Source organism: Zonotrichia albicollis, chromosome 2 (genome assembly GCF_047830755.1).
Source record: "Zonotrichia albicollis isolate bZonAlb1 chromosome 2, bZonAlb1.hap1, whole genome shotgun sequence".
NCBI lineage: Eukaryota > Metazoa > Chordata > Aves > Passeriformes > Passerellidae > Zonotrichia > Zonotrichia albicollis.
This window is the reverse complement of record NC_133820.1, coordinates 92423856-92440950: the sequence shown is the minus strand read 5'-3', so window position 1 is coordinate 92440950 and position 17095 is coordinate 92423856.

Here is a 17095-nt window from a genome sequence, read left to right as displayed (position 1 = left end):
TGAAAAAACCAGAATCAGGAGTAAAAAGCTTACAATAAAAAAACTGGAACTGTGTTTTAGAGCTTAGATCATTCTCTACTGTAAAAATACCTAATTCATAAATTTTTATAGTTTTTTCTGATGTTGTAACATGCTCATCACAAATTATAACCAAACAATAACAACAACAATTTTCAGAGGAAAAAAATGAAAACTTAAAATTAATACTTGCCATAATTCAAACCAGTATCAGATATTTCATTTAGATATTGTTTCTTTTTCTATTATCATGAAATTCAAAACCAGCCATGAGATAACAGATTCACAGCAGACCCAGGTCTCTGTAAGACTGGAGTACTGAAATATCTCCAACAATCAAGATTAGTGAGAGAATAAGGCTAAAGGAAAAAAGAGATACTTCAAATTAACATCCAAACCTAACATTCACAAAATTTCTGTTGGCCGTAAATTACATATAATCTGCCCTTCAGCGTGTACAACATTTATCTGAAGAAAAAAAAGAATTGTCATCCTTAATGAGCTATCCCATGACCCCTTCCAATTTATTTCCACAATGCCAACTGTGTTTACTGCACTGAAAATATTTCCACATTAAAGGCCATACCATGGAAAACATTAGCAAGGACTTTGGCACCATACAAATTACAAGTTCTGTAATTTATTTTGCTAATCATTTACTCTGATGGTAAAATAAGTGGGAGGGAACAACTGGCTACATTTTGAAATAAGAAAATGAAATAAAACAACTCCAAGCAATTATTATTGTGCCCCAGTTTATTATTAATATAAAATAGCTTTTTAAGGTATGACATTCAGATGCACATACCTCAGTCTTCTTATTTCATACATGCTTATTTTATACATATATAAATGAACTTTAAGTTTTACAGTTAAACTCAGCATGTCCCAGAAACTGCAGTTCTGAAATTAAATTTCTTCTTTGGATTTCAGTGTTATAAATATAATATATAAGGAGCTCATTTGTCCTAATTCAATCTCTCAAAAATTAGATATATCTAATCTGAACATTTTTATAATGGAAGAAGCAGATAAGGGAAAAGAGCAATTCATCCATAAATAGACAATAAGAAATAATTCAAATGTCGAGATTAGACTTAGACATCTGAGTCTTATATGTCTAAAACTGATCAAAAGATATCCAACACAAGGAGACATTACATGCCTGATGAGAGGATAAAATAGGTTGCATTTGGGAATAATCAAATTTTGGGAATCATGTGTACAAAAGGAACTGACTTTGTTAAAAACTGACTCCCTCTGTACAGGCCTAATTTTAAAAAACTTTATTTTGAAGGATATTTCAAAGTGCCTGAAGTTCCCAGATGTAATCCATGGACTGAAGATTTTAACTCAAATTTGATAGTTAACAATTTCATCAGGAGCGTTGCCAAAACAGCCATCTTTGAGTCTTTGTCTGTAGAGGATTATTAGGAGCAGTGGCTTCCAAACATTCCTAAGCATGAATTCTGCATCACCTGAAAAGCTGGATCTTTAAACCTGTTCTTTTGCTTTATTAGCTCAAGAGACTTTCTAAGATTAGATTAGGTTGAAGACTACCTATATGACATATATAATTGTCTTTAAATGCAATTTTCCATCTGGAAACAGGAAGGTAATTTACTTCCCAGGCACCATCAAAATTTCTGTGGTCCAGCAGAAAAAGTTTCACAAAATTATCAGTGGTAAACACATTACAAGTGCAAGAGCTATGTGGGTCATACAAATACACTCGTCTCAAGGGGTGAGTTGGCCCACTTATATGCTAAATCACCCTTTGAAACTCCTTTCTCCCTCCACCATAGAGGGAAAGTAGGACAACCACCTTCCTAAAGAAAGACCAAGGTTAAGTGCCTGAATATAGTCATGTAAAATCAGTTTTGAAATAAATGTTTTCATGATGAAATTATTCTTTAATGAATAAGGAATAGCTATTGCTATCTGTAGAGGACTTCATAGCGTTTTCTCCTGAGAAATAAGGGAAATATTAGCAAGATCAGGAGAAGTTCTATACCTATTAAACAAGAGACACCAGATGTGAGTGAAGAATAATTCTGTGTGCAGGCTGGATTTTTAACAGCTAAAACAAGTTTGTATGGAGCTGAAAAAATTTATTGCACCATTAGCTTGTACAGAATAATAACTTACTCTACAAGAAGTGTTTTGATAAAGAATTGTGACCAAGATTTAGAAATCAAGGGCTAATGGAAGCATATATTCAGTATGCTCACTAAAATACTTCAAAAGTGCATTTAAATCTCCAAATAGTCTGTCCACAATATTATTTTTCATTCTGAAAAATATATTAATTTGCATTAGCCGTAAATCAGCGATTTTGTTTCTTACATTAAAAATATTTTAAAATATTATATCTCTTTAGAAGTCTTCCCACAACAACAAAAAAACTCACTGAGTTTAAATGTACTCCTGCAAATTGATTTGCACTTTGCTATATTAACAGAAAATCAGAACAAATGGAAAAAAAGCCAGTTTATGCCCATCTTGGCAATTCACTTCATCTTAGCAATTTGGTTAAAAGCATAGAATTATAATTGTGTTTTTGCAACACTTTCCTTGCATTGGTTTGCTAAATTTTAAACTTTTCTTCAAGTAAAATACTATGTGCAGTTGACAAGAAATACTTTACAGTGTTTCATAGATATGTGAGACAACAGCAATTCAAGAAGCATTGCTTGAATTGCTTCAACAAGCAATTCAAGCAATGCAGGTCATTAACAGAAATCCTTCTTTTGACAGATTCCAGCACAGCTGACCATGAATGTATTACTTAGTTCCCTCTGTAGAATTTCCTCAACCAAAAATAAAGTACTGCCTAATTTGGACAAAGATGGGGGGAATATGTTGTCTCTTACTTTACATTACTTTATCATATTTAGGCAGAATGCACATGCTCAAGGAGGAGGTTGGCGTAAGAATTTAAACTAAAAGTGAATTTCCATAGGATTAGCAATCTTAGAGGAGAATATCTTTCATGTCTGGCATTCAATAAATGTTCAAACATAAGTTTGGCATGGAAAAAGAGACATCACAAGAAATAAAACTATTTCATGCCAGAACTATTCTAAAACTAGTAGGCAGTGGCACTTCATTTATCAAGGAAAATAACTTAAAATACCACCTCTGCAATTAAAACAGTCTATGAGATTGAAATAAAAGAAAAAAAAAGCAAAGCTCTTGGTTAATGCCTTTTCATGTTCTGTTCTCCATTTGCACAATATGCTTAGCACCACACAGCCCTTACATTTAATTGAGTTCTTTTAATGATTGTAATCAAATAATCAAAAAATAACAAGTGAAATCAAAAAAATAACAAGTGACAACCACCCATAACAGTAAATAAGGAACAAAGTAAATAATTAATTAGTAATATAAAAATAAATATTAATGAAGAGGGATAAAATACGTTATGGACTATCACAAATTCAGATGTGACCAGAATAATTTTATTATAATCTTCAGATGCTATGGAACATTCGAGTGTTGATTCATATGAAAGTGGGGTATAGCTTTATCATCCTGAGGAAGAAAACACCGTCCAAAGTAACAAAATATTTATCCAAGATTTCCCATACATACTCAGGTAGCCAAATGCCTGTGCCGGTGCATGAATACAAGCCTACCTCATTTATTTTAAAGAAAACTCTATACCTTTGTACAGAGATATTATTATACATGGCATCCTCCTTATTCAGATATGTGTGAAAGTGTTTTAATGCTCTTTAGCAGGACAAACTAAAACTCTGAACTTACAACTCTGTCTCCATAGCATAAGAGATGAATCATTTGCCCTAATGAATCTATGGGTTAAATGTCTGAATTCCAGATAATTGCATGCACTTTTTTTTTAGTTATCGTTACTGGAGCAAGAAAGACTCCTCTGGAGAACATTTATTCCGATCTGATAACAGATATCTAAGAGGAGTAAAACCAATAGATTGGCTATAGAAGGAGTTGAAATGACTGCCTTAGACTTAATGACTGACTTTCAGACAGCTGAAACTGGAGAAAGTAAGCACCATCTCCCAAAAACAAGACCCACTGACAGAAGTCTAAATAAACAGTTGCATTTTTCCAGACCAAAATGCTCTAAGTCACAAATACATAATTATTCCATGATACCACAGGTAGCTGTTGTGCCCCTGAGCATGCTTTGGACACCACCCCTTGTAGTCAGAAGGAAAGTGTAGGTGCCAGGGAAAGTCTCAAGAGTTGCATTCTAGACAGGAAAATGTCTGGAGACCTCATGACTCTCCAAAGGCCTGCAGACACCCATCATAGCACTGTTTATGGAAATACATTTCTCCTCATGGAGGGCTTCACAACAGCCTGAAAAAAAGAGATTGCTAATTTAGGCAGACTGGATCCTACCACAAGAGTGTTCAGTAGTAACGGTGTAGTCTTCACTTTCTTTTCATCCTTGATTGCACTACTGCAACATAAATATTGTTTCTGTGGCTTAATTATCAACCCCTTAAAATCCCTGTTTCAGCAGTGGGATTGGTGTTAACATCTCAACTATTATAACATAACAGTGCCGTGATAATTATCATTGTAGGAACAGATCTTACAGCAAGGCAGAGTGGTACATTCATTAATTCATTTGCCTGTTGCAGCCAGGAGTCAGATACAGCTCCAAGTCTAAAGGTCAGAAGTCATATCAATCTGCTTCATAAATGTTGATTTTAGTGAGATGCAATGTCATAAGGGGATGGCAGCAAAAAGCTTCTGTGTTTATACAGTGACCCTGAAGCAACAATTTGGAAATGTTAATATCCATTTAGATTAACTTTCTATAACTTTTATTTTTCATGTAATGATGATAAAAACACCCTGAGGAGAATTCATGCAATTAACACCTGATTAACAGATTTGGCTGTGGATTTGTTGCTGGTACCGCATTTAGAGAGTTAGCTTGAAAGAGTATACCATGTATACTGAAGTTTTCTGTTACTTACAAAGTCAATATCCTAACTTTAGGCTGTAGTGGCAATATGTAAAGACTTTTTTTTTTTGCTCTGTGAGCTTAAGCTTGCAGTCCCCTTCTTGCTTCAGAAATGTAGGTTGCCTCAAAGCTGGTGCATTTAAGCTATAAGACAACTCATATGACCTGGACACCAATTAATGATTAGTTTGCTGTGTACCTTAAGCAATGTTTACATGACAATATATCCTTTTGCTTATCCATAAGGTGGCAATGAGTGAACATTGCCAAATTCAACCATGATGCAACATTGTACTGTTTGAATAAAGATAAGCACTGAAAACATAAACATTGAAAAACTTTTGGACATCAAACACCATACTTACCCATACATTAATATATATGTTTTCTTTTCTTCTGTGTCTGTGCCTTGTCTAGAAGCTTTGAGAAACTGAAGTTAACTCTTCTTACACTGCCATTAAACGACTGAGTTCATAAGCTTGATTGATGGAAGACAAAATACAGTTGAAAGCTGTCATCATTTATGTTGTCATTTATTTATTTATGAGGACTATTGTTCCTTGAGAGGACTGGAAAAATCTTTCATTAATTAGCTATGCTTTTCCTCATCCAATATGTTTACATCTTAACATACATACAAGTCAATTTATAAAACTAATTGCAGATGCTGTGTCAGTGTTTTCTGTCATCATCTCCTGTGTTAACAAAGTTTTAAAGTTCAGATGCATATAAATCCACAAACACTATGCTGGTACATTTCCTTCCCATTTCAAGTTCTTTTTTTTTGACCGACAATGTTTAAAAGCTTCCTCAGAAATAACCTCAAACACATGATGTACACAGAAATGGGGCTCAATCAGTGCCCAAAAAAAGACTAGTTAAAATGGAGGAGCTTTTTTCTTTTAATGTATGTATTACTATCAAAACAACCACTGCATTACTACATGAAGCAACATAATATTCCAGTCCTGCCTCCAACTATGACCCTGACCTGGACAAATGAGCTCATTATGCACATTTCAAGAGATAGAAACCCTTCAGGAGATATTCTAGAAGCAAAATACTTCATTCCTCTAGGACAAAACATGGGTAAACTCACAGAAGGGTCACAAGCTGAGAGGTTGATTATTGCTGCCTGACTTTCAACAGAAGCTGGATTAGAGGCAGTGTAGATGGTTTTGGCCATTGACTTGAATGGCCTTTGCAGTTAATCACTGCTGGCTCGTTAGCCAGCCCAGCCCAGCTGCTTGGATCAGCTCTTGGGCAGGTAGCAAGCAATCAAGATACAGTAAAACATGAAGCGATGATCATTACAGAAAATGAATGGGGAAAAGAGAGAATATCCCTCATAAGTAAATCTGAGAGCATCATTACATGATTGATGTTGGGCAGTTTGCTCATTTTGTTTTCTTTCAGACACAGCAGCACTGGCAATTGGCAACCAAGCAATAACAAATCAATCCTATTGTTCCCCAGTGTAATTAGGCACTAATATTTGGAAAAGACTGCTATCGTTTTTTCTAGAAATAACACTATTCCCTGTCATATTTTCCAAACCTATTAAAAAACACAAGGACCTCAGAATGCAGACTGCATTCATCAACCCTATCTGAAACACTGGGTACACTGGAGATTAGAAAACAAAACTCTTTTTTAAAACTTTTTTAGCATGGGCAAAACTATTTTTTCTTGTCACTCCCCGAGGTGTAAATGCTTTGAACTAAAAATTAACAATGAAAAAATCAATCATTATGCACCCATCCCACAGGCTTAAAACTTCCACCCACAACCGTGATGCTGAAGAGAAGCTACCCTGTCATTAAGTATGTATGTCCTTAAGTGTCAGGAATGAAGTCTAGGAAATTGTATTACAGGCAAGTTCAAACAGTAAGAGCATTCAGATTAAAGTCCCTCAGAAAATGGAGACTCAAAATCACTGTAATACCCATTCTTGCCATAAGGAAAACAAAATAGACTAAATGATTCAGAAGTTTCATGAGCAGAAAAATTATGGTGTGCTGGGAAAGAAAGAAACAAAAATAAATCCACAGTTTGGAACGATTTGCAGTTGCAACATCTCCTTCCAGCATTAGTATAAAAATTCTGAAGTTGGCTACCAAAGGTCAGCATAGTAGTGCTGATTAATACATAAAGAAATAGAAAGCTGACCTCTGTACATTAAATAACATCTTAGAAGAGAAAATGATTACTTATTACACAACTTTAATTGGGTTTTTTTACTTTCATTAAATTCAATGTGTTGTCGAGATTCCTTTAGTAGCTTTAATAGTTCTACAATGAAATTATGTGGAAACTACAACACCACATTCTCCATTATAAGCAAAGAAATAAAAGATATGAAAGAATGATGATAGTACATGCAGACAAACTGTGTGTACCCAAGTGAATTGTAGAGCCATCTTCAACTATATTTTTCAAAAAAACCCATAACATAGGCAGGAAAAAAATAAACCATTTCCAAGCAAAAATTTTAACCAGCTATGTTTTCACAGCAAAAACCAGAATAATTATGACCCCTCAGCTACACATTAATCTAACTAAACTTACATTAGGCCTAACATTTCTGGGTTTAACAATTTTTTCATACCAAACTTCATGACAATGACCCTCTATTTATGTTAAAATACTCAAAACCCATGGAGCTCAGAGATAGGTTGCTGACCATGGTTTAACTAGCTTCCATAAAGTTAACAAAAAGAAAAAAATTAAGCTATGCAAGTATCTATTACATATCAAGTAAAGTCACCATACACATAGAGTTCTTGGTGCTTATGTGTCTGCAGCTATATCCACAGAAGGAAAGATTACAAAGCCTACATGTTTATGCCAGTGTAATACCCAATCTCACTAAATTGCTACCTATAAAAAAAGTCTCTTACCTTGCACTAATCAGAGCTTTTTAGGATTTATTTTTCGTACACCCATTCTAGTGCTAATGCAGCTATACCTCATGGAAACCAGCTTAAAGGTTTGAGACTAGCAGAAGCCTTTCTGTGCACACCTGTGCCAAATATTCATATTTGAAGGGAAAGTTTTATGGATGTTCTCAGTAGTCACACCCTGATTGCCCATGGACCCCAGACAAATTGCTGTGCAAGACTAGAAGAAAGGGATGGATATTAGCTTAGTTATACAATGCAAATAAAGCCAGCATACCTGAGAGAACTCCTGTTAGTCTAAGTAGTTTTTTCCTCTTTTGACAACTACACATTTATGCACATTCCAATTAACAGACCATTTCAACCCAGTGCTGTAATATCAGAATACCAGAAAAGAAAGCAATGCACCATGGTGAATGATGCCCTGGACCTGGACATTTCACAGAGAATTAGGCCACCAGTAGAAATATGAATATATCTTTGCACATTTGCTTCTTGTCTGCAGTTATAGCAGCGGCTGTTCCATTATGCTGTTCCACCAGTTTAAATAGTGTTCTTTCAGATGAAAAACATCTGAAGCCGAAGCACTGAAAATCATTTTGCTCTTCTATTTCTCGGTTGTTAGGCAGCTGGCACTCTAAGTGGGCCAGACTTAGACAACTTTCTTCATTGTTATTCTGAATTCTTCTGGGTCCATTCACTGAAAAAGGCAAAATGAAAGAAACTCAGTTTTGTCAAGCTCTGTGGATCTTCTGCTAAGCATGACAGAGGAGCAGTCTTCAGCTTGGTTTACCTCCACTGGTGGTGAGAAGGAATGTCTTCAGATGAGCATGTCCTGAGTTCTTCAAACAGCAATTTTCTACAAAAGCTGTGGAAATCTCCAGGCTCTCCCCTTTCTCTGACAACAGCTGACACAGTTTGGAGCTTTGCAAACCCATTATTTTTCCTCACCTTTTTGCCAAAATCTGATCCCATCTGGGCTGCCGGCATTAGGAGCCAGACTGCAGGTTTGGTCTCACTGCAGCCATCACGCAGGTAAGCCCAAAAGCTGAAGCATATCAAAGCTAAACTACTCCCCAGATATTTTCCTTCCTTAATTAACTTTTCTTCCTTTTTCCTCAAAACTCTCATTGTACTTCCATTGCTTTCAAAAAGTAATACAGAGAGTTCTCTTGTGAGTAATTTCAGCCCTATAAAATTTGCTCAATTACCATGAAGTGCCATGTAGGAGAGAGGAAAATGTCTCTGTATTCAAAGGCATTTAGTTTGAAGCCTACCAAAGTTCTATTTTTCATTTATAAATGCTGTCACCTCTACACCAATTACATTGCTAGTTCTACCTTTTTAAAGAACGAAGTCGCCTGGCAAAGGAAAGAAACTACAAAAAACCCCAGACTTGTTGGTCATTTAGGAACTATATCTTCAGCTGCAATACCCAGAAAATCCTCTTTCTACTGTCACTGCTACTCAAAAATAAATATGGGTTGTGGAGGAGATGCATTTTCTTCAAAATGAAGACCCCCAAAGACAGGGTGGAGATATATAATTAAACACTTTAAAAGCTTTAAAAATATTTACCACTAGTTTTCTTAGCAGGCATTGATGCATTTGAGCACACATTACAGTAGACTAGTGTCAGAGGAAAACTTATAGCATAAGGACTACAGAATTTGGCCTGTATGAAGAAGATACATGCAAAATATTTTTTGATGGCTTTGTGACCAAAAAAGTAAGAAAAACAAAGAAAACTCTGAAAATCTTACAATTGATTAAAATAAATTACAAAATAAATTGTTTTAAATCTTGATGTTGGTGACTTTAATAATAGTTTCTGTTTTAGCTCGAGGCAAATTCTACAGACTGATTACAAAAGCAATGAAAATAAGGTCCTGACACAATGTCAACTTTAGAAGAATAATTGCACTGCTATCATAATCTGTTTAATTGTTGTTTATTGTAATTAAATTCTCATGCACACCAGACTTGCAATTTTCTTTTCCATGTCAGCAAGGTTTCCTTTTATAGAACAGTTTGCCCAAAGCAACCAGTGACGTTACTAGACAGATATTAATCAAAGGATCCTGCAAAGCCACACCTGGTGTCCTTGAGGCAAAATGTTTGCCAAAACACAAAACCCACATAAATCGATGTATGGTGGTTATGGTGGCATTGTTATGCTTAAAAGTAAAAACTTTATAATTCATTTTTAAGTATCTATTATAAAGTAATATTCATGAGCCAATATTATTCACTTAATGACCAAAATACCTCACATTGTGAAGACTGACAGCTAATTATAATTAAAAAGACCAATAATTTTCTCATATCCATTTTCCAGATGTTAATGTAAACTAGATTGACAACATAGATAGACATAACAAAGGAGTCTAAGAGAATTCATTTGCACCTGCTCAATACCAAAACATCACAGAGGTCAGCAGAAAATTCAGAGTTAATTTTAAGATTTTGATAAGTTGAAATGACATCTGGCCTCAAAGGAACATTGAGGGCAAGCTCTATAAAAATTTATACCACCAAAGAAGCCTGGATAAAAAAAAAAAAAAACCCTAAAGATAATTAATATTACTTTCACATAGAACATCAGTAATGTTGAAGCTTAATGTGAAATAAACACTTGAGTCAAGTTAATCTGATGCTAAAATGATTGGGCAATTTATTACAGCTTAAGAAGGACATTGCCACCAGAACAGGAAATAAAGGTTTTAAAACTTGGGTAATTATTTTCAATCAGAGCTGCTTTCAAGGTCAAATGTTTAATACTAGCCATTATTTTCTCTCTGCTAACTTTGGCAGGCATTTCACATGTCTCATCTATAAACAATTAAAGAAGTAACTGCTGTATCAGCTTTGGATTAAAATTTGAGTGTGCAAGGTAAAGATTTTATTTTCTTTTTCCCCTCAAAGAGAGCAACATGTAGTTTATCTGGCCTAAAAAATACTGTCTACTGCTTTCTAGTTCAACAATATTAACATTTCCTAATAAGCTTTCTCTGTGATTTATTTTTCCTTTCGGACCACACTCAGCTGCTTCAGCAAATTGAGACAAATAAACCTGAAAGTTCTCTGTAAAGGCAATCTTCTAGCATGCACACCAAAGAAATTAAAAAGAACTTAAGCTGCTAGCAGGCAAAGATGAAGTAATATTTGATGTGGGTTTATTCTACTAGTATTGTAACTATTTGTAAAGAGAACGGAGGGACTAGGTTTGTTTTCCGTTTATTTGCCCTTATACAAAATTATAGATCTAATAATGACTTTATATTAGTTAGATACTTAGATGAGATTGAACTCCACAGACTGGAAAGTTGGCATCAAAGCAAATCAAAAATAAATAAAGGAAATTAGTTTTAATACGATGTGTTGATAAATTCTGAAATGCACATTACTTTCTGAGCATCAGCATCTTTCACTAGAGTTGAAGTCCTCAGTATTAATCATATTTGGTTCTTTCATACCAAAATTAGGAAAAGGCCCTACACAGCTAAATACATTCAGTCCAATTCAGTAGTTGAACCACATGCTTAGAACTTCCTTTAAAACAAAATTAAAGAGAGCTATAAGACATGTTAGTTCTAAAACTAAGCAAACTTTTAAATATTTTCCTGTCTATTCTCTTTTGTTTTGTGAGTCTACTTGATTAAAATAATTGTTCTTTGATGGGATACAAGTAATATGGGGAGACAGCCAAGGAATCAGTATTTTACAAGTGATTAAATATAAGTTGAGGTAATTTTTTACATGTCACAATTTAAACACTAAGAAGTCATAAATTGAAAGGAAGCCTTGGAAATAGTAAGAGAAGTCACCAATAAATTAGGAGAAGAAATCAAGCACAGTATTTAGGTATATTAATATAAAATAATGTTTTAAAAAGAGGGGGGAAAGGGAGCCAGGGAAGTAGGATTACCTTTCGCATTGATTAAAATATATGGTATTTAAACACAAAAGGACAAAACGTCTGTGAAACCAAATAGCTACATCCCTTTCAAAAGTGTTTTTGAAAATTTAACACAGTAGTATTGTTACTGAGGCCCACAGTCAGCAAAATAATAAGCAAATGCCTAATTTAAGTCCATGTACTCCTTATTTAAATATAAGAATATTAAAGCTAAATCATTCTCTCAGGAACACTCAGCCTTAAAATCTACTCATTCTATTTGCTTTTGATTATTTTGAAATTGCTTAGATTTTTTTTAGAATGTCATTACACACACATAAGTGGATGCCCTGACAAAGTCTCTTTGTATTTACCCTAATCCTACTTTATTTCTCAGTGCTTTGTAAGCTCACCATTTCTTAATTAATGCTGCAGTTAATAAATTTATGCAATATTTGGCTACACACAAAGCAGCTACATCATTGCCTACCACAAAAAAAAAAAGAGTGGGGAAGCTGTATCTAATAAAAAACTCCAAACTGCACAAACGTTTGGCTTAATTGCCTTCTGCTAAAGCAAAGCAAAAAAAACTTCTTAAAACCTTTCTCTTAGGGTTTTTTTTTTTCTCTTGTGGTCACAAATGAGCAATTTTCACACTTGCAGACGTTCTAATAGACATAATAGCTTCTCTACTGCCTACCATAGTAGTCAGTTATTATTAACTATTAAACCAATTACTGAGGATTGATTTTTGAAAATTAACTTGTACATAGTACTCCAAAAGTAAATGCCTACTGGTTCACATTACAGCAGCCATTGGGGAATATATGTTGGCTTACTGCTGCCTAGATTTATAAAAGAACTTTACATTAACATGGTGTCTGTTGAGCTATTCTGTAGGAAGCATTACATTTCCAGTCTTCAGGACAGGGTCAAATGCAGAACCTTATTTTCACATCTCTCCTCTCTGGGACATGATAATTTAGAAAGCAGCTTGCTTTCCCCCAGGAAGAAAAGAAAATCATGATCAGAGTTTTCCATATGTCACTCCTTACAAAGTTTTCTTAACTTAAAATGGACTCCTCAAATTAAACTGAAAGATGTATTTTGGGAACAATGTCTAGGAGGATGTGAGCTCCCTGCAGAAAGTGCTTCCACATGAAAGACCTACAGTTTCCTCTTAATCGTTTAGAATTGCTAGCACCTGAATGCATATAACATTTTGAGCTTTCAAAACAGGCACAATGCAGAGGAAAAATGTGATAAAACACTTAATAGAGTTATAGTTTATCTTGCTATTAGGAATTTGATAGTCATAGATGGTCTACATCTTTGATATCTTTTATTCTGGAAGCATCAGTCAATCATAGAGTAGAACACACAAATTAACCAACAACCTTATCTGTGCAGAAGATCCTAAATTTTGTTTATAAACTGTCATGACACAATATGCTGAAAAGGCAAAGAAAAAAAGTTTTATCATCAGCTCTACAGTATACCTCTTCATTCTTCAGGCAAATTCAGAGTCTTGAATAATAGGATCCCTGGAGGCTCTATTGTGATAAATTTACAATGATCCATCAAAACAGAAGCTACCTGCTTCAGTTTGTAGATAAAGAAGTGCAAAGCCTTTCCTATTTTTCCAGCTCTTCTTATAAACCACAAGCTGCACAGCTGTAAACAGCTGGATGCCAGGTAACACAAAATTCTGTGTCGACATGAGAAACCTACATCTTTATGTACTCAGATAGGTGGCTCCATTGGCCATAAATCTACTTAATAATTTCACTTGATGGTAGAGTGAGGATTGAGAGGAACAGTGAGCTCAGCATTTTAACTTCTGAGTTAATATTAACTTCTAGAAAAAACTTACCTGCAAACAGATAAACCCCAGTTACAGGCCTGTCCATAGTTTCACCCTTCAATGGCACCTCTACAGTTCCTCAGAATGGAAATAATATTTTCTATTCTTTCCAATTTCAAGTTTCTTTATTTTTTCTAATTCCAGATGTCATATCTTTCCAGTGCCATGGAAGAACAGAATATTTTTACATCATATTTTAGCAGATGGAATACGTCCCAGCCAAATTTATCACTGCCAGATGGCTGACCCTTATTTACTTATGAAATGTTAGACACAGAGATAAACTTTCATCAGTTAAAACATCCAGATTTTCTGCATGAAAATGGCTGGGTAGCTCTTCGCTCATCACATTCAGCAGATCATCAGTTTCCACCACATCACTCTCAAGCCATAAAGCAGCAGTCCTTTATATGAGATTCTAACATCCTCTGGACTAAATCACAAGATTACCCAGGAAAGGGCTTAGTCTTTAATACTTTAATTCATAAGGAATATGCTAAATTATCTTTCAATGGCATTAATCCTACCTTTGAAAGTAATCATTTTCCAGTGTGTGCAAGATAAAAACCCCACTGTGCAACAGAGAATGAAAAGGTTAGTAGGTATTACAGACACAAGTAATATATTCCATATATTATTTTTTGCCTACTTTGTTAGTTGGAGAATGAGTTCAAAGTAAGTTAAGTTCTTGGAGAATAAGGTTCAGAATAAGTTCTGAACCTAGACATTTTTATGTGGAATTAAAATTTCAGTTTCCGGGCAAAGATGAAGATCATCAGCATCTTACAAGAAGGTTAAAAAAAAGAAAAATATTAGCTTATCTACTGAATTTATAGGCCTTGACTTCATCACAGAGTGGTTCTATGCTATGTTCTCCATTTTAACAGCTTACTAGCTGGGTTCTGCTTTTGAAAATGGTGTTGAATGGTGCATAGAAAGAGATTCAGAGAAGTAGAAAGAAATGATGTAACGAAGGATAGACCCCAGAAAGTATGTAACCCTAAGCTTATGATTCATGGACCTGAGTTAGATAGCTAATGTAAACTCCAATGAGAATTATAACGGATTCTGCAAACAGTTTGTGAACACTTTGCTGTGCTCAACCATGTTGCATTACACTTCCCTGAAATAACTCTGATGGAAAAGTAACAAACTAATGACAAAATGAGGTGTAACACCAATGTAAGCCTTAGTTTCTCCAGGTGTTGCCTGTAAACCAGTAGAATATTCTTTTAAAATTCTCTTCCTGTCTGTGGCCTACTACCTACATACTACCTGTAATCACCTATCTCCTGTCCCATTTCACAGAAAAACAGTTCTTAGAATCTCATATGGTAGACAAGGTAATGTCCTAAAAGCTCAGCTACTCTCCCCAACTAATGAGAGCAAATGCACAAAGTATAACTACCTGTTTGCTGTAATTTTTCATTAATTCATTTTAAATAGCAACATAAATTTAACTTCCAGAGTAAAACTGGAATTCAGTGTTTCAATTTCAAAAATTCAAAACGTGTCTGTGTATTCAAAAGAATTTCTGTTGATGTCCAGTCTGAACCTCCCCATGTGCAGATTAGGACTGTGTGTTCTCCTCCTGTCACTGATTGCCTGGGAGAAGAGGCTGACCCTCATCTGGCTCCTTTCAGGCAGCTGTAAAGAACAATAAGGTCGCCTCTGAGCCTCCTTTTCCCCAAGCTAAGCACCCCCAGCTCCTTCAGCTGCTCCTCACAGAACTTGTGCTCCAGACTCCTCACCAGCTCTGTTGACCTCTCTGGTCAGCACCTCAATGTCCCTCCTGAATTGAGAGGTCCAGAACTGAGCACAGGACTTGAGGAGCAGCCTCACCAGTGCTGAGTACAAGGGGACAGTCACTGCCCTGCTCCCGCTGGCTGCACTGTTGCTGATACAGGCCAGGATGCCATTGGCCTTCTTGGGCACACTGATAGCTCATGTTCAGTGGCTGCCAACCAGCACCCCCAGGTCCTTTTCCATTGGGCACCTTTCCAGTCACTCTTTCCCAGCCTGTAGCACTGCATGAGGGTCTTGTGAACTGTATCTAATGTTTTAACTAGACTGTTCAAGAAGCACTTTAAGAATCTCTGAAATCCACCTGTGAATTTTTCACTAATAAGAAGCTCTACTTTCCACAAATACTCAATTTAATATCTTCAAACATAGCTCTTTTAGCAAAGAACACAGCATTTCATAGCAAGGTTACATGAAGCACATGCCATTGGACACATTGCTTTAAATTTCTGAATCAACGTGCCCGGGATTATTTCTCTTGTTCTCTTTCCCTTTATTTTAGCAGGTAGAATTAATTGAGCCACATGCTGAATTATGAATACTGAAGTATTAAAGTACTGGAAGAATGCTATCAAAGAAGCTTCTAATTGTTGCATCATCACTGGGTAGCTCTTATCTCAGACACTTGTATCTGCCCCATGACTGAATCCATATCAGCCTGGCTGGAAGTTTTCCAAGTGAAATAATAAAGAAATGCAGAATTGAAGCACTCAGTAGTCGGAAAGGCAATACTTTAGTTATCAAAAGGAGATAATTCAAATCTTTTTTTTTTAAACTAAAATGGATGTCTAGGACAGGATTAGACTATAAAATAAAACATATTCATTTCCTTTCTAGTCAGAGCTACATAGAGATAAGACATTCAATATTATTCAAAATGAAATGCCATGTAATATTCTCTTTTACTTGCTCTCTGTGAAGAACCAAATTATAAAATTTAAGTAATAACCGTAAATCTTTTTTAATGGTATATGTAACAGTACCAAGAAATTCTACACCCAGCTGTAGCTTAAATAAATTTGGACTCTCTGTAAGGAAATGACTGCTACACACAACAAATAATAGCAGCTAGTTCAAACATGAGCCTTAGGATAACTTCTTTCTTGAAAAAGCAGTTTAAACTTAAATTCCAATTTCACTGCTTATTTTATCAGATAGCTTTTTACTACAACACTTCAATGCCCAGTGCAGTACGTTTTCACAGTAAAAAATTACCAGATTAATCAATTTTTAACACTCACATCTTTCAAGATGCAGATTTTTCAAAATAAATATTACAATAGAATCCATTTGCAAACTTTAGTAAACTGGTCATTCTGGATGGAGAAAAAGTACATACAAAACCACAATCCTAAATTGCAGTAGACAAGGTCAGTAAGACTTATTTTAAACTGAGTGTCAAATGAGATTCTGAAAATTTTAAATTGTCTTCACCTTTTACTTTTACATGCAGTAGTAAATTATGTGCCAATGCTATAGGTAATTAATACAAGAGCACAGACTTGAAGAATTCCTTCATGTAAGTAGACCCACACATTTTTCTTTAGTACTTAACCAACATTTTTCTACAGGTTCATTTTCTCATTCTCATCAAGGAACTTTATTTTGCACAATATATTCTTGTAGCAAAATAAACAAATACCTTATTT